Genomic DNA, 19,524 nt, shown 5'->3' on the forward strand with positions numbered 1-19,524 from the left:
TGTGAGAGCGTTGGTGTGTGTGAGAGCGTTGGTGTGTGTGAGAGCGTTGGTGTGTGTGAGAGCGTTGGTGTGTGTGAGAGCGTTGGTGTGTGTGAGAGCGTTGGTGTGTGTGAGAGCGTTGGTGTGTGTGAGAGCGTTGGTGTGTGTGAGAGCGTTGGTGTGTGTGAGAGCGTTGGTGTGTGTGAGAGCGTTGGTGTGTGTGAGAGCGTTGGTGTGTGTGAGAGCGTTGGTGTGTGTGAGAGCGTTGGTGTGTGTGAGAGCGTTGGTGTGTGTGAGAGCGTTGGTGTGTGTGAGAGCGTTGGTGTGTGTGAGAGCGTTGGTGTGTGTGAGAGCGTTGGTGTGTGTGAGAGCGTTGGTGTGTGTGAGAGCGTTGGTGTGTGTGAGAGCGTTGGTGTGTGTGAGAGCGTTGGTGTGTGTGAGAGCGTTGGTGTGTGTGAGAGCGTTGGTGTGTGTGAGAGCGTTGGTGTGTGTGAGAGCGTTGGTGTGTGTGAGAGCGTTGGTGTGTGTGAGAGCGTTGGTGTGTGTGAGAGCGTTGGTGTGTGTGAGAGCGTTGGTGTGTGTGAGAGCGTTGGTGTGTGTGAGAGCGTTGGTGTGTGTGAGAGCGTTGGTGTGTGTGAGAGCGTTGGTGTGTGTGAGAGCGTTGGTGTGTGTGAGAGCGTTGGTGTGTGTGAGAGCGTTGGTGTGTGTGAGAGCGTTGGTGTGTGTGAGAGCGTTGGTGTGTGTGAGAGCGTTGGTGTGTGTGAGAGCGTTGGTGTGTGTGAGAGCGTTGGTGTGTGTGAGAGCGTTGGTGTGTGTGAGAGCGTTGGTGTGTGTGAGAGCGTTGGTGTGTGTGAGAGCGTTGGTGTGTGTGAGAGCGTTGGTGTGTGTGAGAGCGTTGGTGTGTGTGAGAGCGTTGGTGTGTGTGAGAGCGTTGGTGTGTGTGAGAGCGTTGGTGTGTGTGAGAGCGTTGGTGTGTGTGAGAGCGTTGGTGTGTGTGAGAGCGTTGGTGTGTGTGAGAGCGTTGGTGTGTGTGAGAGCGTTGGTGTGTGTGAGAGCGTTGGTGTGTGTGAGAGCGTTGGTGTGTGTGAGAGCGTTGGTGTGTGTGAGAGCGTTGGTGTGTGTGAGAGCGTTGGTGTGTGTGAGAGCGTTGGTGTGTGTGAGAGCGTTGGTGTGTGTGAGAGCGTTGGTGTGTGTGAGAGCGTTGGTGTGTGTGAGAGCGTTGGTGTGTGTGAGAGCGTTGGTGTGTGTGAGAGCGTTGGTGTGTGTGAGAGCGTTGGTGTGTGTGAGAGCGTTGGTGTGTGTGAGAGCGTTGGTGTGTGTGAGAGCGTTGGTGTGTGTGAGAGCGTTGGTGTGTGTGAGAGCGTTGGTGTGTGTGAGAGCGTTGGTGTGTGTGAGAGCGTTGGTGTGTGTGAGAGCGTTGGTGTGTGTGAGAGCGTTGGTGTGTGTGAGAGCGTTGGTGTGTGTGAGAGCGTTGGTGTGTGTGAGAGCGTTGGTGTGTGTGAGAGCGTTGGTGTGTGTGAGAGCGTTGGTGTGTGTGAGAGCGTTGGTGTGTGTGAGAGCGTTGGTGTGTGTGAGAGCGTTGGTGTGTGTGAGAGCGTTGGTGTGTGTGAGAGCGTTGGTGTGTGTGAGAGCGTTGGTGTGTGTGAGAGCGTTGGTGTGTGTGAGAGCGTTGGTGTGTGTGAGAGCGTTGGTGTGTGTGAGAGCGTTGGTGTGTGTGAGAGCGTTGGTGTGTGTGAGAGCGTTGGTGTGTGTGAGAGCGTTGGTGTGTGTGAGAGCGTTGGTGTGTGTGAGAGCGTTGGTGTGTGTGAGAGCGTTGGTGTGTGTGAGAGCGTTGGTGTGTGTGAGAGCGTTGGTGTGTGTGAGAGCGTTGGTGTGTGTGAGAGCGTTGGTGTGTGTGAGAGCGTTGGTGTGTGTGAGAGCGTTGGTGTGTGTGAGAGCGTTGGTGTGTGTGAGAGCGTTGGTGTGTGTGAGAGCGTTGGTGTGTGTGAGAGCGTTGGTGTGTGTGAGAGCGTTGGTGTGTGTGAGAGCGTTGGTGTGTGTGAGAGCGTTGGTGTGTGTGAGAGCGTTGGTGTGTGTGAGAGCGTTGGTGTGTGTGAGAGCGTTGGTGTGTGTGAGAGCGTTGGTGTGTGTGAGAGCGTTGGTGTGTGTGAGAGCGTTGGTGTGTGTGAGAGCGTTGGTGTGTGTGAGAGCGTTGGTGTGTGTGAGAGCGTTGGTGTGTGTGAGAGCGTTGGTGTGTGTGAGAGCGTTGGTGTGTGTGAGAGCGTTGGTGTGTGTGAGAGCGTTGGTGTGTGTGAGAGCGTTGGTGTGTGTGAGAGCGTTGGTGTGTGTGAGAGCGTTGGTGTGTGTGAGAGCGTTGGTGTGTGTGAGAGCGTTGGTGTGTGTGAGAGCGTTGGTGTGTGTGAGAGCGTTGGTGTGTGTGAGAGCGTTGGTGTGTGTGAGAGCGTTGGTGTGTGTGAGAGCGTTGGTGTGTGTGAGAGCGTTGGTGTGTGTGAGAGCGTTGGTGTGTGTGAGAGCGTTGGTGTGTGTGAGAGCGTTGGTGTGTGTGAGAGCGTTGGTGTGTGTGAGAGCGTTGGTGTGTGTGAGAGCGTTGGTGTGTGTGAGAGCGTTGGTGTGTGTGAGAGCGTTGGTGTGTGTGAGAGCGTTGGTGTGTGTGAGAGCGTTGGTGTGTGTGAGAGCGTTGGTGTGTGTGAGAGCGCGTTGGTGTGTGTGAGAGCGCGTTGGTGTGTGTGAGAGCGCGTTGGTGTGTGTGAGAGCGCGTTGGTGTGTGTGAGAGCGCGTTGGTGTGTGTGAGAGCGCGTTGGTGTGTGTGTGAGAGCGTTGGTGTGTGTGTGAGAGCGTTGGTGTGTGTGTGAGAGTGAGTGTGAGTGAGAGTGTTCGTGTGTGTGAGAGTGTTCGTGTGTGTGAGAGTGTTCGTGTGTGTGAGAGTGTTCGTGTGTGTGAGAGTGTTCGTGTGTGTGAGAGTGTTCGTGTGTGTGAGAGTGTTCGTGTGTGTGAGAGTGTTCGTGTGTGTGAGAGTGTTCGTGTGTGTGAGAGTGTTCGTGTGTGTGAGAGTGTTCGTGTGTGTGAGAGTGTTCGTGTGTGTGAGAGTGTTCGTGTGTGTGAGAGTGTTCGTGTGTGTGAGAGTGTTCGTGTGTGTGAGAGTGTTCGTGTGTGTGAGAGTGTTTGTGTGTGTGAGAGTGTTTGTGTGTGTGAGAGTGTTTGTGTGTGTGAGAGTGTTTGTGTGTGTGAGAGTGTTTGTGTGTGTGAGAGTGTTTGTGTGTGTGAGAGTGTTTGTGTGTGTGAGAGTGTTTGTGTGTGTGAGAGTGTTTGTGTGTGTGAGAGTGTGTGTGTGTGTGAGAGTGTGTGTGTGTGTGAGAGTGTTTGTGTGTGTGAGAGTGTTTGTGTGTGTGAGAGTGTGTGTGTGTGTGAGAGTGTGTGTGTGTGTGAGAGTGTGTGTGTGTGTGAGAGTGTGTGTGTGTGTGAGAGTGTGTGTGTGTGTGAGAGTGTTTGTGTGTGTGAGAGTGTGTGTGTGTGAGAGTGTTCGTGTGTGTGAGAGTGTTCGTGTGTGAGTGTGTGAGTGTGTGTGAGAGTGTTCGTGTGTGAGAGTGTTCGTGTGTGAGAGTGTTCGTGTGTGTGAGTGTTCGTGTGTGTGAGTGTTCGTGTGTGTGAGTGTTCGTGTGTGTGAGTGTTCGTGTGTGTGAGTGTTCGTGTGTGTGAGAGTGTTCGTGTGTGTGAGAGTGTTCGTGTGTGTGAGAGTGTTCGTGTGTGTGAGAGTGTTCGTGTGTGTGAGAGTGTTCGTGTGTGTGAGAGTGTTCGTGTGTGTGTGAGAGTGAGTGTGTGTGAGAGTGAGTGTGTGTGAGAGTGAGTGTGTGTGAGAGTGAGTGTGTGTGTGAGAGTGTGTGTGTGTGAGAGTGTTCGTGTGTGAGTGTGTGTGTGAGTGAGAGTGTTCGTGTGTGTGAGAGTGTTCGTGTGTGTGAGTGAGTGTGTGTGTGTGTGTGAGAGTGTTCGTGTGTGTGAGTGAGTGTGTGTGTGTGAGAGTGTTCGTGTCTCTGAGAGTGAGTGTGTATGTGTGAGAGTGTTCGTTTGTGTGAGAGTGAGTGTGTGTGTGTGAGTGTTCGTGTGTGTGAGTGTTCGTGTGTGTGTGTTCGTGTGTGTGTGTGTGAGAGTGTGTGTGTGTGAGAGTGTGTGTGTGTGAGAGTGTGTGTGTGAGTGTGTGTGTGTGAGTGTGTGTGTGTGAGAGTGTGTGTGTGAGAGTGTGTGTGTGTGAGAGTGTGTGTGTGAGAGTGTTCGTGTGTGAGTGTTCGTGTGAGAGTGAGTGTGTGTGAGAGTGTTCGTGTGTGTGAGTGTTCGTGTGTGTGAGAGTGTTCGTGTGTGTGAGAGTGTTCGTGTGTGAGAGTGTTCGTGTGTGAGAGTGTTCGTGTGTGAGAGTGTTCGTGTGTGAGTGAGTGTGTGTGTGAGTGTTCGTGTGTGTGAGAGTGTTCGTGTGTGAGAGTGTTCGTGTGTGAGTGAGTGTGTGTGTGAGTGTTCGTGTGTGTGAGAGTGTTCGTGTGAGTGAGAGTGTTCGTGTGAGTGAGAGTTCGTGTGAGTGAGAGTGTTCGTGTGTGTGAGAGTGTTCGTGTGTGTGAGAGTGTTCGAGTGAGTGAGAGTGTTCGTGTGTGTGAGAGTGATCGTGTGAGTGAGAGTGTTCGTGTGTGAGTGTGTTCGTGTGTGTGAGAGTGTTCGTGTTCGTGAGAGTGTTCGTGTGAGTGAGAGTGTTCGTGTGAGTGAGAGTGTTCGTGTGAGTGAGAGTGTTCGTGTGAGTGAGAGTGTTCGTGTGTGTGAGAGTGTTCGTGTGTGTGAGAGTGTTCGTGTGTGTGAGAGTGAGTGTGTGTGTGTGTGAGAGTGTTCGTGTGTGAGAGTGTTCGTGTGTGTGAGAGTGTTCGTGTGTGTGAGAGTGTTCGTGTGTGTGAGAGTGTTCGTGTGTGTGAGAGTGTTCGTGTGTGTGAGAGTGTTCGTGTGTGAGAGTGTTCGTGTGTGTGAGAGTGTTCGTGTGTGTGAGAGTGAGTGTGTGTGAGAGTGTTCGTGTGTGAGAGTGTTCGTGTGCGTGAGAGTGTTCGTGTGCGTGTGAGTGAGAGTGAGTGTGAGAGTGTTCGTGTGCGTGAGAGTGTTCGTGTGCGTGAGAGTGTTCGTGTGCGTGAGAGTGTTCGTGTGTGTGAGAGTGTTCGTGTGTGTGAGAGTGTTCGTGTGTGTGAGAGTGTTCGTGTGTGTGAGAGTGTTCGTGTGTGTGAGAGTGTTCGTGTGCGTGAGAGTGTTCGTGTGCGTGAGAGTGAGTGTGTGTGTGAGTGAGTGAGTGTGAGAGTGTTCGTGTGTGTGAGAGTGTTCGTGTGCGTGAGAGTGTTCGTGTGTGTGAGAGTGAGTGTGAGAGTGTTCGTGTGTGTGAGAGTGTTCGTGTGTGTGAGAGTGTTTGTGTGCGTGAGAGTGTTTGTGTGTGTGAGAGTGTTCGTGTGAGTGAGAGTGTTCGTGTGTGTGAGAGTGTTCGTGTGTGTGAGAGTGTTCGTGTGAGTGAGAGTGTTCGTGTGTGTGAGAGTGTTCGTGTGTGTGAGAGTGTTCGTGTGTGTGAGAGTGTTCGTGTGTGTGAGAGTGTTCGTGTGTGTGAGAGTGTTCGTGTGTGTGAGAGTGTTCGTGTGTGTGAGAGTGTTCGTGTGTGAGTGTGTTCGTGTGTGTGAGAGTGTTCGTGTGTGAGAGTGTTCGTGTGTGAGAGTGTTCGTGTGTGTGAGTGTTCGTGTGTGTGAGTGTTCGTGTGTGTGAGTGTTCGTGTGTGTGTGTTCGTGTGTGTGAGTGTTCGTGTGTGTGAGAGTGTTCGTGTGTGTGAGAGTGTTCGTGTGTGTGAGAGTGTTCGTGTGTGTGAGAGTGTTCGTGTGTGTGAGAGTGTTCGTGTGTGTGAGAGTGTTCGTGTGTGTGAGAGTGTTCGTGTGTGTGAGAGTGTTCGTGTGTGTGAGAGTGTTCGTGTGTGTGAGAGTGTTCGTGTGTGTGAGAGTGTTGTGTGTGAGAGTGAGTGTGTGTGTGTGAGAGTGAGTGTGTGTGTGAGAGTGAGTGTGTGTGAGAGTGAGTGTGTGAGTGTGTGTGTGTGAGAGTGTGTGTGTGTGAGAGTGTTCGTGTGTGTGAGTGTGTGTGTGTGTGTGAGAGTGTTCATGTGTGTGAGAGTGTTCGTGTGTGTGAGAGTGTGTGTTGTGTGTGTGAGAGTGTTCGTGTCTCTGTGAGTGTGTGTGTGTGAGTGTGAGTGTCGTGTGAGTGAGTGTGTGTGTGAGTGTGTGTGTTGTGTGTGTGTGTGAGAGTGTGTGTGTGTGTGAGAGTGTGTGTGTGTGTGAGTGTGTGTGTGTGTGTGTGTGAGAGTGTGTGTGTGAGAGTTGTGTGTGTGTGAGTGTGTGTGTGAGTGTGTGTGTGAGAGTGTGTGTGTGTGAGAGTGTGTGTGTGTGTGAGAGTGTTCGTGTGTGAGAGTGTTCGTGTGTGAGAGTGTTCGTGTGTGTGAGAGTGTTCGTGTGTGTGAGTGTTCGTGTGTGTGAGAGTGTTCGTGTGTGTGAGAGTGTTCGTGTGTGTGAGAGTGTTCGTGTGTGAGTGAGTGTGTGTGTGAGTGTTCTGTGTGTGAGAGTGTTTGTGTGTGTGAGAGTGTTTGTGTGTGTGAGAGTGTTTGTGTGTGTGAGAGTGTTTGTGTGTGTGAGAGTGTTTGTGTGTGTGAGAGTGTTTGTGTGTGTGAGAGTGTTTGTGTGTGTGAGAGTGTTTGTGTGTGTGAGAGTGTTTGTGTGTGTGAGAGTGTTTGTGTGTGTGAGAGTGTTTGTGTGTGTGAGAGTGTTTGTGTGTGTGAGAGTGTTTGTGTGTGTGAGAGTGTTTGTGTGTGTGAGAGTGTTTGTGTGTGTGAGAGTGTTTGTGTGTGTGAGAGTGTTTGTGTGTGTGAGAGTGTGTGTGTGTGTGAGAGTGTGTGTGTGTGTGAGAGTGTTTGTGTGTGTGAGAGTGTTTGTGTGTGTGAGAGTGTGTGTGTGTGTGAGAGTGTGTGTGTGTGTGAGAGTGTGTGTGTGTGTGAGAGTGTGTGTGTGTGTGAGAGTGTGTGTGTGTGTGAGAGTGTTTGTGTGTGTGAGAGTGTGTGTGTGTGAGAGTGTTCGTGTGTGTGAGAGTGTTCGTGTGTGAGTGTGTGAGTGTGTGTGAGAGTGTTCGTGTGTGAGAGTGTTCGTGTGTGAGAGTGTTCGTGTGTGTGAGTGTTCGTGTGTGTGAGTGTTCGTGTGTGTGAGTGTTCGTGTGTGTGAGTGTTCGTGTGTGTGAGTGTTCGTGTGTGTGAGAGTGTTCGTGTGTGTGAGAGTGTTCGTGTGTGTGAGAGTGTTCGTGTGTGTGAGAGTGTTCGTGTGTGTGAGAGTGTTCGTGTGTGTGAGAGTGTTCGTGTGTGTGTGAGAGTGAGTGTGTGTGAGAGTGAGTGTGTGTGAGAGTGAGTGTGTGTGTGAGAGTGTGTGTGTGTGAGAGTGTTCGTGTGTGAGTGTGTGTGTGAGTGAGAGTGTTCGTGTGTGTGAGAGTGTTCGTGTGTGTGAGTGAGTGTGTGTGTGTGTGTGAGAGTGTTCGTGTGTGTGAGTGAGTGTGTGTGTGTGAGAGTGTTCGTGTCTCTGAGAGTGAGTGTGTATGTGTGAGAGTGTTCGTTTGTGTGAGAGTGAGTGTGTGTGTGTGAGTGTTCGTGTGTGTGAGTGTTCGTGTGTGTGTGTTCGTGTGTGTGTGTGTGAGAGTGTGTGTGTGTGAGAGTGTGTGTGTGTGAGAGTGTGTGTGTGAGTGTGTGTGTGTGAGTGTGTGTGTGTGAGAGTGTGTGTGTGAGAGTGTGTGTGTGTGAGAGTGTGTGTGTGAGAGTGTTCGTGTGTGAGTGTTCGTGTGAGAGTGAGTGTGTGTGAGAGTGTTCGTGTGTGTGAGTGTTCGTGTGTGTGAGAGTGTTCGTGTGTGTGAGAGTGTTCGTGTGTGAGAGTGTTCGTGTGTGAGAGTGTTCGTGTGTGAGAGTGTTCGTGTGTGAGTGAGTGTGTGTGTGAGTGTTCGTGTGTGTGAGAGTGTTCGTGTGTGAGAGTGTTCGTGTGTGAGTGAGTGTGTGTGTGAGTGTTCGTGTGTGTGAGAGTGTTCGTGTGAGTGAGAGTGTTCGTGTGAGTGAGAGTTCGTGTGAGTGAGAGTGTTCGTGTGTGTGAGAGTGTTCGTGTGTGTGAGAGTGTTCGAGTGAGTGAGAGTGTTCGTGTGTGTGAGAGTGATCGTGTGAGTGAGAGTGTTCGTGTGTGAGTGTGTTCGTGTGTGTGAGAGTGTTCGTGTTCGTGAGAGTGTTCGTGTGAGTGAGAGTGTTCGTGTGAGTGAGAGTGTTCGTGTGAGTGAGAGTGTTCGTGTGAGTGAGAGTGTTCGTGTGTGTGAGAGTGTTCGTGTGTGTGAGAGTGTTCGTGTGTGTGAGAGTGAGTGTGTGTGTGTGTGAGAGTGTTCGTGTGTGAGAGTGTTCGTGTGTGTGAGAGTGTTCGTGTGTGTGAGAGTGTTCGTGTGTGTGAGAGTGTTCGTGTGTGTGAGAGTGTTCGTGTGTGAGAGTGTTCGTGTGTGTGAGAGTGTTCGTGTGTGTGAGAGTGAGTGTGTGTGAGAGTGTTCGTGTGTGAGAGTGTTCGTGTGCGTGAGAGTGTTCGTGTGCGTGTGAGTGAGAGTGAGTGTGAGAGTGTTCGTGTGCGTGAGAGTGTTCGTGTGCGTGAGAGTGTTCGTGTGTGTGAGAGTGTTCGTGTGTGTGAGAGTGTTCGTGTGTGTGAGAGTGTTCGTGTGTGTGAGAGTGTTCGTGTGTGTGAGAGTGTTCGTGTGTGTGAGAGTGTTCGTGTGCGTGAGAGTGTTCGTGTGCGTGAGAGTGAGTGTGTGTGTGAGTGAGTGAGTGTGAGAGTGTTCGTGTGTGTGAGAGTGTTCGTGTGCGTGAGAGTGTTCGTGTGTGTGAGAGTGAGTGTGAGAGTGTTCGTGTGTGTGAGAGTGTTCGTGTGTGTGAGAGTGTTTGTGTGCGTGAGAGTGTTTGTGTGTGTGAGAGTGTTCGTGTGAGTGAGAGTGTTCGTGTGTGTGAGAGTGTTCGTGTGTGTGAGAGTGTTCGTGTGAGTGAGAGTGTTCGTGTGTGTGAGAGTGTTCGTGTGTGTGAGAGTGTTCGTGTGTGTGAGAGTGTTCGTGTGTGTGAGAGTGTTCGTGTGTGTGAGAGTGTTCGTGTGTGTGAGAGTGTTCGTGTGTGTGAGAGTGTTCGTGTGTGTGAGAGTGTTCGTGTGTGAGTGTGTTCGTGTGTGTGAGAGTGTTCGTGTGTGAGAGTGTTCGTGTGTGAGAGTGTTCGTGTGTGTGAGTGTTCGTGTGTGTGAGTGTTCGTGTGTGTGAGTGTTCGTGTGTGTGTGTTCGTGTGTGTGAGTGTTCGTGTGTGTGAGAGTGTTCGTGTGTGTGAGAGTGTTCGTGTGTGTGAGAGTGTTCGTGTGTGTGAGAGTGTTCGTGTGTGTGAGAGTGTTCGTGTGTGTGAGAGTGTTCGTGTGTGTGAGAGTGTTCGTGTGTGTGAGAGTGTTCGTGTGTGTGAGAGTGTTCGTGTGTGTGAGAGTGTTCGTGTGTGTGTGAGAGTGAGTGTGTGTGTGAGAGTGAGTGTGTGTGAGAGTGAGTGTGTGTGAGAGTGAGTGTGTGTGTGAGAGTGTGTGTGTGTGAGAGTGTTCGTGTGTGAGTGTGTGTGTGAGTGAGAGTGTTCATGTGTGTGAGAGTGTTCGTGTGTGTGAGTGAGTGTGTGTGTGTGAGAGTGTTCGTGTCTCTGAGAGTGAGTGTGTATGTGTGAGAGTGTTCGTGTGTGTGAGAGTGAGTGTGTGTGTGTGAGTGTTCGTGTGTGTGTGTTCGTGTGTGTGAGAGTGTGTGTGTGTGTGAGAGTGTGTGTGTGTGAGAGTGTGTGTGTGTGAGAGTGTGTGTGAGAGTGTGTGTGTGAGTGTGTGTGTGTGAGTGTGTGTGTGTGAGAGTGTGTGTGTGAGAGTGTGTGTGTGTGAGAGTGTGTGTGTGTGAGAGTGTTCGTGTGTGAGTGTTCGTGTGAGAGTGAGTGTGTGTGAGAGTGTTCGTGTGTGTGAGTGTTCGTGTGTGTGAGAGTGTTCGTGTGTGTGAGAGTGTTCGTGTGTGTGAGAGTGTTCGTGTGTGAGAGTGTTCGTGTGTGAGAGTGTTCGTGTGTGAGAGTGTTCGTGTGTGAGTGAGTGTGTGTGTGAGTGTTCGTGTGTGTGAGAGTGTTCGTGTGCGAGAGTGAGAGTGTGTGAGTGAGTGTGTGTGTGTGAGTGTTCGTGTGTGTGAGAGTGTTCGTGTGAGTGAGAGTGTTCGTGTGAGTGAGAGTTCGTGTGTGTGAGAGTGTTCGTGTGTGTGAGAGTGTTCGTGTGTGTGAGAGTGTTCGAGTGAGTGAGAGTGTTCGTGTGTGTGAGAGTGATCGTGTGAGTGAGAGTGTTCGTGTGTGAGTGTGTTCGTGTGTGTGAGAGTGTTCGTGTTCGTGAGAGTGTTCGTGTGAGTGAGAGTGTTCGTGTGAGTGAGTGTTCGTGTGAGTGAGAGTGTTCGTGTGAGTGAGAGTGTTCGTGTGTGTGAGAGTGTTCGTGTGTGTGAGAGTGAGTGTGTGTGTGTGTGAGAGTGTTCGTGTGTCTGAGAGTGAGTGTGTGTGTGAGAGTGTTCGTGTGTGTGAGAGTGAGTGTGTGTGAGAGTGTTCGTGTGTGAGAGTGTTCGTGTGTGTGAGAGTGTGTGTGTGTGAGAGTGTTCGTGTGAGAGTGTTCGTGTGTGTGAGTGTTCGTGTGTGTGAGAGTGTGTGTGTGTGAGAGTGTGTGTGTGTGAGAGTGTTCGTGTGAGAGTGAGTGTGTGTGAGAGTGTTCGTGTGTGTGAGAGTGTTCGTGTGTGTGAGAGTGTTCGTGTGTGTGAGAGTGTTCGTGTGTGTGAGAGTGTTCGTGTGTGAGAGTGTTCGTGTGTGAGAGTGTTCGTGTGTGAGTGAGTGTGTGTGTGTGTGTTCGTGTGAGTGAGAGTGTTCGTGTGTGTGAGTGTTCGTGTGAGTGAGAGTGTTCGTGTGAGTGAGAGTGTTCGTGTGAGTGAGAGTGTTCGTGTATGTGAGAGTGATCGTGTGAGTGAGAGTGTTCGTGTGTGTGTGTTCGTGTGTGTGAGAGTGTTCGTGTGAGTGAGAGTGTTCGTGTGAGTGAGAGTGTTCGTGTGTGTGAGAGTGTTCGTGTGTGAGAGTGTTCGTGTGTGTGAGAGTGTTCGTGTGTGAGAGTGTTCGTGTGTGTGAGAGTGAGTGTGTGTGTGTGTGAGAGAGTGTTCGTGTGTGTGTGAGTGAGAGTGTGTGTGTGAGAGTGAGAGGGAGTGTGTGTGTGAGAGTGTTCGTGTGTGTGAGAGTGTTCGTGTGTGTGAGAGTGTTCGTGTGTGTGAGAGTGTTCGTGTGTGTGAGAGTGTTCGTGTGTGTGAGAGTGTTCGTGTGTGTGAGAGTGTTCGTGTGTGTGTGAGTGTTCGTGTGTGTGAGTGTTCGTGTGTGTGAGAGTGTTCGTGTGTGTGTTCGTGTGTGTGAGAGTGTTCGTGTGTGTGAGAGTGTTCGTGTGTGTGAGAGTGTTCGTGTGTGTGAGAGTGTTCGTGTGTGTGAGAGTGTTCGTGTGTGTGAGAGTGTTCGTGTGTGAGTGTGTGTGTGAGTGAGAGTGTTCATGTGTGTGAGAGTGTTCGTGTGTGTGAGTGAGTGTGTGTGTGTGAGAGTGTTCGTGTCTCTGAGAGTGAGTGTGTATGTGTGAGAGTGTTCGTGTGTGTGAGAGTGAGTGTGTGTGTGTGAGTGTTCGTGTGTGTGTGTTCGTGTGTGTGAGAGTGTGTGTGTGTGTGAGAGTGTGTGTGTGTGAGAGTGTGTGTGTGTGAGAGTGTGTGTGAGAGTGTGTGTGTGAGTGTGTGTGTGTGAGTGTGTGTGTGTGAGAGTGTGTGTGTGAGAGTGTGTGTGTGTGAGAGTGTGTGTGTGTGAGAGTGTTCGTGTGTGAGTGTTCGTGTGAGAGTGAGTGTGTGTGAGAGTGTTCGTGTGTGTGAGTGTTCGTGTGTGTGAGAGTGTTCGTGTGTGTGAGAGTGTTCGTGTGTGTGAGAGTGTTCGTGTGTGAGAGTGTTCGTGTGTGAGAGTGTTCGTGTGTGAGAGTGTTCGTGTGTGAGTGTGTGTGTGAGTGTTCGTGTGTGTGAGAGTGTTCGTGTGTGAGAGTGAGAGTGTGTGAGTGAGTGTGTGTGTGTGAGTGTTCGTGTGTGTGAGAGTGTTCGTGTGAGTGAGAGTGTTCGTGTGAGTGAGAGTTCGTGTGTGTGAGAGTGTTCGTGTGTGTGAGAGTGTTCGTGTGTGTGAGAGTGTTCGAGTGAGTGAGAGTGTTCGTGTGTGTGAGAGTGATCGTGTGAGTGAGAGTGTTCGTGTGTGAGTGTGTTCGTGTGTGTGAGAGTGTTCGTGTTCGTGAGAGTGTTCGTGTGAGTGAGAGTGTTCGTGTGAGTGAGTGTTCGTGTGAGTGAGAGTGTTCGTGTGAGTGAGAGTGTTCGTGTGTGTGAGAGTGTTCGTGTGTGTGAGAGTGAGTGTGTGTGTGTGTGAGAGTGTTCGTGTGTCTGAGAGTGAGTGTGTGTGTGAGAGTGTTCGTGTGTGTGAGAGTGAGTGTGTGTGAGAGTGTTCGTGTGTGAGAGTGTTCGTGTGTGTGAGAGTGTGTGTGTGTGAGAGTGTTCGTGTGAGAGTGTTCGTGTGTGTGAGAGTGTGTGTGTGTGAGAGTGTGTGTGTGTGAGAGTGTGTGTGTGTGAGAGTGTTCGTGTGAGAGTGAGTGTGTGTGAGAGTGTTCGTGTGTGTGAGAGTGTTCGTGTGTGTGAGAGTGTTCGTGTGTGTGAGAGTGTTCGTGTGTGAGAGTGTTCGTGTGTGAGAGTGTTCGTGTGTGAGTGAGTGTGTGTGTGTGTGTTCGTGTGAGTGAGAGTGTTCGTGTGTGTGAGTGTTCGTGTGAGTGAGAGTGTTCGTGTGAGTGAGAGTGTTCGTGTGAGTGAGAGTGTTCGTGTATGTGAGAGTGATCGTGTGAGTGAGAGTGTTCGTGTGTGTGTGTTCGTGTGTGTGAGAGTGTTCGTGTGAGTGAGAGTGTTCGTGTGAGTGAGAGTGTTCGTGTGTGTGAGAGTGTTCGTGTGTGAGAGTGTTCGTGTGTGTGAGAGTGTTCGTGTGTGAGAGTGTTCGTGTGTGTGAGAGTGAGTGTGTGTGTGTGTGAGAGAGTGTTCGTGTGTGTGTGAGTGAGAGTGTGTGTGTGAGAGTGAGAGGGAGTGTGTGTGTGAGAGTGTTCGTGTGTGTGTGTGAGAGTGTTCGTGTGTGTGAGAGTGTTCGTGTGTGTGAGAGTGTTCGTGTGTGTGAGAGTGTTCGTGTGTGTGAGAGTGTTCGTGTGTGTGAGAGTGTTCGTGTGTGTGTGAGTGTTCGTGTGTGTGAGTGTTCGTGTGTGTGAGAGTGTTCGTGTGTGTGTGAGTGTTCGTGTGTGTGTTCGTGTGTGTGAGAGTGTTCGTGTGTGTGAGAGTGTTCGTGTGTGTGAGAGTGTTCGTGTGTGTGAGAGTGTTCGTGTGTGTGAGAGTGTTCGTGTGTGTGAGAGTGTTCGTGTGTGTGAGAGTGTTCGTGTGTGTGAGAGTGTTCGTGTGTGTGAGAGTGTTCGTGTGTGTGAGTGTTCGTGTGTGTGAGAGTGTTCGTGTGTGTGAGAGTGTTCGTGAGTGTGTGTGTGAGAGTGTTCGTGTGTGTGAGAGCGTTCGTGTGTGTGTGAGAGCGTTCGTGTGTGTGTGAGAGCGTTCGTGTGTGTGAGAGCGTTCGTGTGTGTGAGAGCGTTCGTGTGTGTGAGAGCGTTCGTGTGTGTGAGAGCGTTCGTGTGTGTGAGAGCGTTCGTGTGTGTGAGAGCGTTCGTGTGTGTGAGAGCGTTCGTGTGTGAGAGTGTTCGTGTGTGTGAGAGTGTTCGTGTGTGAGTGTTCGTGTGTGAGTGTTCGTGTGTGAGTGTTCGTGTGTGAGTGTTCGTGTGTGTGTGAGTGTGAGTGTGTGTGTGTGTGTGTGAGAGTGTTCGTGTGTGAGAGTGTTCGTGTGTGAGAGTGTTCGTGTGTGTGAGTGTTCGTGTGTGTGAGTGTTCGTGTGTGTGAGAGTGAGGGTGTGAGTGTTCGTGTGTGTGAGTGTTCGTGTGTGTGAGTGTTCGTGTGTGTGAGAGTGTTCGTGTGTGTGAGAGTGAGGGTGTGAGTGTTCGTGTGAGTGAGAGTGTTCGTGTGAGTGAGAGTGTTCGTGTGAGTGAGAGTGTTCGTGTGTGAGAGTGTTCGTGTGTGAGAGTGTTCGTGTGTGAGAGTGTTCGTGTGTGTGAGAGTGTTCGTGTGTGTGAGAGTGTTCGTGTGTGTGAGAGTGTTCGTGTGTGAGAGTGTTCGTGTGTGTGAGAGTGAGTGTGTGTGAAAGTGTTCGTGTGTGTGAGAGTGAGTGTGAGTGAGTGTTCGTGTGTGTGTGAGTGTTCGTGTGTGTGTGTTCGTGTGTGTGTGTGAGAGTTTTCGTGTGTGTGAGAGTGTTCGTGTGTGTGAGAGTGTTCGTGTGTGTGAGAGTGTTCGTGTGTGAGAGAGTGTTCGTGTGTGTGAGAGTGTTCGTGTGTGTGAGAGTGAGTGAGTGTGAGTGTGTGTGTGAGTGTTCGTGTGTGTGTGAGAGTTTTCGTGTGAGAGTGTTCGTGTGTGAGAGAGTGTTCGTGTGTGTGAGAGTGAGTGTGTGTGACTGTGTGTGTGTGTGAGTGTTCGTGTGTGTGTGTTCGTGTGTGTGTGTTCGTGTGTGTGTGTGAGAGTTTTCGTGTGTGAGAGCGTTCGTGTGTGAGAGAGCGTTCGTGTGTGTGAGAGCGTTCGTGTGTGTGAGAGCGTTCGTGTGTGTGAGAGCGTTCGTGTGTGTGAGAGCGTTCGTGTGTGTGAGAGCGTTCGTGTGTGTGAGAGCGTTCGTGTGTGTGAGAGCGTTCGTGTGTGTGAGAGCGTTCGTGTGTGTGAGAGCGTTCGTGTGTGTGAGAGCGTTCGTGTGTGTGAGAGCGTTCGTGTGTGTGAGAGCGTTCGTGTGTGTGAGAGCGTTCGTGTGTGTGAGAGCGTTCGTGTGTGTGAGAGCGTTCGTGTGTGTGAGAGCGTTCGTGTGTGTGAGAGCGTTCGTGTGTGTGAGAGCGTTCGTGTGTGTGAGAGCGTTCGTGTGTGTGAGAGCGTTCGTGTGTGTGAGAGCGTTCGTGTGTGTGAGAGCGTTCGTGTGTGTGAGAGCGTTCGTGTGTGTGAGAGCGTTCGTGTGTGTGAGAGCGTTCGTGTGTGTGAGAGCGTTCGTGTGTGTGAGAGCGTTCGTGTGTGTGAGAGCGTTCGTGTGTGTGAGAGCGTTCGTGTGTGTGAGAGCGTTCGTGTGTGTGAGAGCGTTCGTGTGTGTGAGAGCGTTCGTGTGTGTGAGAGCGTTCGTGTGTGTGAGAGCGTTCGTGTGTGTGAGAGCGTTCGTGTGTGTGAGAGCGTTCGTGTGTGTGAGAGCGTTCGTGTGTGTGAGAGCGTTCGTGTGTGTGAGAGCGTTCGTGTGTGTGAGAGCGTTCGTGTGTGTGAGAGCGTTCGTGTGTGTGAGAGCGTTCGTGTGTGTGAGAGCGTTCGTGTGTGTGAGAGCGTTCGTGTGTGTGAGAGCGTTCGTGTGTGTGAGAGCGTTCGTGTGTGTGAGAGCGTTCGTGTGTGTGAGAGCGTTCGTGTGTGTGAGAGCGTTCGTGTGTGTGAGAGCGTTCGTGTGTGTGAGAGCGTTCGTGTGTGTGAGAGCGTTCGTGTGTGTGAGAGCGTTCGTGTGTGTGAGAGCGTTCGTGTGTGTGAGAGCGTTCGTGTGTGTGAGAGCGTTCGTGTGTGTGAGAGCGTTCGTGTGTGTGAGAGCGTTCGTGTGTGTGAGAGCGTTCGTGTGTGTGAGAGCGTTCGTGTGTGTGAGAGCGTTCGTGTGTGTGAGAGCGTTCGTGTGTGTGAGAGCGTTCGTGTGTGTGAGTGTTCGTGTGTGTGAGAGTGTTCGTGTGTGTGTTCGTGTTCGTGTGTGTGTTCGTGTGTGTGAGAGTGTTCGTGTGTGTGAGAGTGTTCGTGTGTGTGAGAGTGTTCGTGTGTGTGAGAGTGTTCGTGTGTGTGAGAGTGTTCGTGTGTGTGAGAGTGTTCGTGTGTGAGTGTGTGTGTGAGTGAGAGTGTTCATGTGTGTGAGAGTGTTCGTGTGTGTGAGTGAGTGTGTGTGTGTGTGAGAGTGTTCGTGTCTCTGAGAGTGAGTGTGTATGTGTGAGAGTGTTCGTGTGTGTGAGAGTGAGTGTGTGTGTGTGAGTGTTCGTGTGTGTGTGTTCGTGTGTGTGAGAGTGTGTGTGTGTGTGAGAGTGTGTGTGTGTGAGAGTGTGTGTGTGTGAGAGTGTGTGTGAGAGTGTGTGTGTGTGTGTGTGTGTGAGTGTGTGTGTGTGAGAGTGTGTGTGTGAGAGTGTGTGTGTGTGAGAGTGTGTGTGTGTGAGAGTGTTCGTGTGTGAGTGTTCGTGTGAGAGTGAGTGTGTGTGAGAGTGTTCGTGTGTGTGAGTGTTCGTGTGTGTGAGAGTGTTCGTGTGTGTGAGAGTGTTCGTGTGTGTGAGAGTGTTCGTGTGTGAGAGTGTTCGTGTGTGAGAGTGTTCGTGTGTGAGAGTGTTCGTGTGTGAGTGTGTGTGTGAGTGTTCGTGTGTGTGAGAGTGTTCGTGTGTGAGAGTGAGAGTGTGTGAGTGAGTGTGTGTGTGTGAGTGTTCGTGTGTGTGAGAGTGTTCGTGTGAGTGAGAGTGTTCGTGTGAGTGAGAGTTCGTGTGTGTGAGAGTGTTCGTGTGTGTGAGAGTGTTCGTGTGTGTGAGAGTGTTCGAGTGAGTGAGAGTGTTCGTGTGTGTGAGAGTGATCGTGTGAGTGAGAGTGTTCGTGTGTGAGTGTGTTCGTGTGTGTGAGAGTGTTCGTGTTCGTGAGAGTGTTCGTGTGAGTGAGAGTGTTCGTGTGAGTGAGTGTTCGTGTGAGTGAGAGTGTTCGTGTGAGTGAGAGTGTTCGTGTGTGTGAGAGTGTTCGTGTGTGTGAGAGTGAGTGTGTGTGTGTGTGAGAGTGTTCGTGTGTCTGAGAGTGAGTGTGTGTGTGAGAGTGTTCGTGTGTGTGAGAGTGAGTGTGTGTGAGAGTGTTCGTGTGTGAGAGTGTTCGTGTGTGTGAGAGTGTGTGTGTGTGAGAGTGTTCGTGTGAGAGTGTTCGTGTGTGTGAGTGTTCGTGTGTGTGAGAGTGTGTGTGTGTGAGAGTGTGTGTGTGTGAGAGTGTTCGTGTGAGAGTGAGTGTGTGTGAGAGTGTTCGTGTGTGTGAGAGTGTTCGTGTGTGTGAGAGTGTTCGTGTGTGTGAGAGTGTTCGTGTGTGAGAGTGTTCGTGTGTGAGAGTGTTCGTGTGTGAGTGAGTGTGTGTGTGTGTGTTCGTGTGAGTGAGAGTGTTCGTGTGTGTGAGTGTTCGTGTGAGTGAGAGTGTTCGTGTGAGTGAGAGTGTTCGTGTGAGTGAGAGTGTTCGTGTATGTGAGAGTGATCGTGTGAGTGAGAGTGTTCGTGTGTGTGTGTTCGTGTGTGTGAGAGTGTTCGTGTGAGTGAGAGTGTTCGTGTGAGTGAGAGTGTTCGTGTGTGTGAGAGTGTTCGTGTGTGAGAGTGTTCGTGTGTGTGAGAGTGTTCGTGTGTGAGAGTGTTCGTGTGTGTGAGAGTGAGTGTGTGTGTGTGTGAGAGAGTGTTCGTGTGTGTGTGAGTGAGAGTGTGTGTGTGAGAGTGAGAGGGAGTGTGTGTGTGAGAGTGTTCGTGTGTGTGTGTGAGAGTGTTCGTGTGTGTGAGAGTGTTCGTGTGTGTGAGAGTGTTCGTGTGTGTGAGAGTGTTCGTGTGTGTGAGAGTGTTCGTGTGTGTGAGAGTGTTCGTGTGTGTGAGAGTGTTCGTGTGTGTGTGAGTGTTCGTGTGTGTGAGTGTTCGTGTGTGTGAGAGTGTTCGTGTGTGTGTGAGTGTTCGTGTGTGTGTTCGTGTGTGTGAGAGTGTTCGTGTGTGTGAGAGTGTTCGTGTGTGTGAGAGTGTTCGTGTGTGTGAGAGTGTTCGTGTGTGTGAGAGTGTTCGTGTGTGTGAGAGTGTTCGTGTGTGTGAGAGTGTTCGTGTGTGTGAGAGTGTTCGTGTGTGTGAGAGTGTTCGTGTGTGTGAGTGTTCGTGTGTGTGAGAGTGTTCGTGTGTGTGAGAGTGTTCGTGAGTGTGTGTGTGAGAGTGTTCGTGTGTGTGAGAGCGTTCGTGTGTGTGTGAGAGCGTTCGTGTGTGTGTGAGAGCGTTCGTGTGTGTGAGAGCGTTCGTGTGTGTGAGAGCGTTCGTGTGTGTGAGAGCGTTCGTGTGTGTGAGAGCGTTCGTGTGTGTGAGAGCGTTCGTGTGTGTGAGAGCGTTCGTGTGTGTGAGAGCGTTCGTGTGTGTGAGAGCGTTCGTGTGTGTGAGAGCGTTCGTGTGTGAGAGTGTTCGTGTGTGTGAGAGTGTTCGTGTGTGAGTGTTCGTGTGTGAGTGTTCGTGTGTGAGTGTTCGTGTGTGAGTGTTCGTGTGTGTGTGAGTGTGAGTGTGTGTGTGTGTGTGTGAGAGTGTTCGTGTGTGAGAGTGTTCGTGTGTGAGAGTGTTCGTGTGTGTGAGTGTTCGTGTGTGTGAGTGTTCGTGTGTGTGAGAGTGAGGGTGTGAGTGTTCGTGTGTGTGAGTGTTCGTGTGTGTGAGTGTTCGTGTGTGTGAGAGTGTTCGTGTGTGTGAGAGTGAGGGTGTGAGTGTTCGTGTGAGTGAGAGTGTTCGTGTGAGTGAGAGTGTTCGTGTGAGTGAGAGTGTTCGTGTGTGAGAGTGTTCGTGTGTGAGAGTGTTCGTGTGTGAGAGTGTTCGTGTGTGTGAGAGTGTTCGTGTGTGTGAGAGTGTTCGTGTGTGTGAGAGTGTTCGTGTGTGAGAGTGTTCGTGTGTGTGAGAGTGAGTGTGTGTGAAAGTGTTCGTGTGTGTGAGAGTGAGTGTGAGTGAGTGTTCGTGTGTGTGTGAGTGTTCGTGTGTGTGTGTTCGTGTGTGTGTGTGAGAGTTTTCGTGTGTGTGAGAGTGTTCGTGTGTGTGAGAGTGTTCGTGTGTGTGAGAGTGTTCGTGTGTGAGAGAGTGTTCGTGTGTGTGAGAGTGTTCGTGTGTGTGAGAGTGAGTGAGTGTGAGTGTGTGTGTGAGTGTTCGTGTGTGTGTGAGAGTTTTCGTGTGAGAGTGTTCGTGTGTGTGTGAGTGTTCGTGTGTGTGTGTTCGTGTGTGTGTGTTCGTGTGTGTGTGTGAGAGTTTTCGTGTGTGAGAGCGTTCGTGTGTGAGAGAGCGTTCGTGTGTGTGAGAGCGTTCGTGTGTGTGAGAGCGTTCGTGTGTGTGAGAGCGTTCCTGTGTGTGAGAGCGTTCGTGTGTGTGAGAGCGTTCGTGTGTGTGAGAGCGTTCGTGTGTGTGAGAGCGTTCGTGTGTGTGAGAGCGTTCGTGTGTGTGAGAGCGTTCGTGTGTGTGAGAGCGTTCGTGTGTGTGAGAGCGTTCGTGTGTGTGAGAGCGTTCGTGTGTGTGAGAGCGTTCGTGTGTGTGAGAGCGTTCGTGTGTG

This window comes from Somniosus microcephalus, chromosome 28, assembly GCF_052327205.1.
Source record: "Somniosus microcephalus isolate GS21.2 chromosome 28, FLI_Smic_1.0, whole genome shotgun sequence".
In the NCBI taxonomy this organism is placed as follows: Eukaryota; Metazoa; Chordata; class Chondrichthyes; order Squaliformes; family Somniosidae; genus Somniosus; species Somniosus microcephalus.